The sequence below is a fragment of the Atta cephalotes genome (genome assembly GCF_000143395.1).
Source record: "Atta cephalotes unplaced genomic scaffold scaffold00094, whole genome shotgun sequence".
In the NCBI taxonomy this organism is placed as follows: Eukaryota; Metazoa; Arthropoda; class Insecta; order Hymenoptera; family Formicidae; genus Atta; species Atta cephalotes.
In genome coordinates, this window is record NW_012130158.1 from 311,018 (window position 1) to 313,017 (window position 2,000).

Consider the following 2,000-nt stretch of genomic DNA (forward strand, 5'->3'; position numbering starts at 1 on the left):
TCCGGCAACATTCAAAGTAGATGATTCGGTACGCGTGAGCAAGTACAAAACGGTTTTTGAGAATGGTTACATGCCAAATTAGATCACTGAGATGTTTACGATCGTTAAGGTGCGTACCACTCCCGTAACCTATCTACTATCGCGGAAAATCTATCGCTGGAGCGTTTTACGAGCATGACTACGCCATAACTGGTGCAACTATTCCGAAAATTCTCAAATATCAGCCAACAACAATACATCTATTTTTAAATATAGATCACTGTATTTACCGAGAGTTCGGAGAATCGCTGCCAGACGTTCGCGGCGATCGCTCTTGGATAATGTATCGCCTGACAACGAAGTGAAAAATAATTCGGGCGATGGTAAGCGCTTGTCCTGATTGCGTCATTTTTTTAACTTGTACTCGTACGGAAAGACTTTTCGTGTGAGTAATTCAAATTCTTCGTCACATAATATTGGAAATTCGGAACGTACAATTTTTAATTTATCTTTGTCGAGATACAACGCCAATTTATAGAGGCTTGCATTTAAAAATTTGAAAGAATCAATGAACCTTTATTGTATGCAATTTTTCTGAAAATTTTTTTCATTTTTATCTTTGATGCTATCGACATGTTTAGTGAACGAAATATATTTTTTCTTCTTTATCGATAATACATCTACATGTCCATCGTACGCGGTAGCAATTTCCTTAATTATAAAATGCGCATCGTAGTCTGATAAATTATGAAATACAATCGGAATATAGAACGAATTTTTATAATGTAAGTTACAATTCGAATTGCTGGACTGCGGTATCACCCGATGAGATGGTAATGATCACGGATCATCCGGCGCGAATTCTCACAGATGTGACAACATGTCGCGTTACCATTGTTCTTTTGACGTTCTTTGAACGTTTCCATGAGCACGTTCGCGGATATGATAGTTTTCATGCGATGCGCCAAATCGTTGAATTCGTGCGAACTATGCTATATAAGCTTCATCGCAACAGAAATAATACGACGATAATGTGTCATACATGTATCGCACGTAATAGTCTATAAACTAAACGCTTCTCGTCGCTGATACGCATATGATGTCGCATCTTCCTTCTCGAATTCCGTCTTGCCTAGAACGCACAGATCGGTAAATGAATGGCACTCGTTTCCGATTATTACAGTTGTCGAATTCGAGTCACCTGTCGTTCTCGCTCGACAGTCGGCGCAGTCGTTGATTTTCTGGCAGTTCATTTCGTGCGACTGCAATTTTTCGCACGAGCTGAAGTAATGAAGGCACCTGCAAATAATAGAGAAATCATTTTTCACTATTTACTGTTTTTTATTGGCTTTTCTTATTATATTTACCAGTAGCAGAAAAACTTCTTGTTCTTGTTCCTAATAATTTGCGATCTCACGAGACGCGACAGACATTCTTGCACGCAAAATGGCCGAAGCTGTCATTGCGTGGATCTTATACATACAACATGTTGACGTACTTTTCTTTCTTATCATAGCCGTAGAGGAAGGACTGTCCATTTTCAATGTCATGTACATTGATCGCATTTAACCGTTCAAATTTAGAAATGTCTTTTAATGTTTGAAAATTCGATGATTGAAAATTCGATATCGCGAGATTCGATTGCAGTGAGTATGACTCTCGCTCCGTATACTTCTCAACGTGGTACAAAGTGACGATCGACCACACAAAACACGTATTGTCCGTCATACGAACACTAATTACCGCTCGTTTCGTCTGATCATCGCCTCTATTGCCCATGGCACTTCGATGTAACATCCCGTACGCAGGGGATTTGTTCACATTAACAGTCAAGTTGAGGATTCGCGACAATATCCACCCGCTGTCACATTCCTGGAACTCTTCGAGCGATGCTAGGTTAGGCTCGACGATATGTCGCTGATATCACTCGCACAAATCGGCGCATCGATATATCTCGCTATTCTTTGTAATGCTCTTAAATATGCTCAGCATGTTTATCCTTCGTTGCAAATTTGCCGTTG

General features: G+C 39.9%; 1 pseudogene; it reads right to left on the reverse strand.

Annotated features, from left to right (window-relative positions):
• Window positions 1-1,040: 1,040 nt before the first annotated feature.
• LOC105624906 lies at window positions 1,041-1,776 on the reverse strand (annotated as a pseudogene).
• Between the last annotated feature and the right edge of the window lie 224 nt (window positions 1,777-2,000).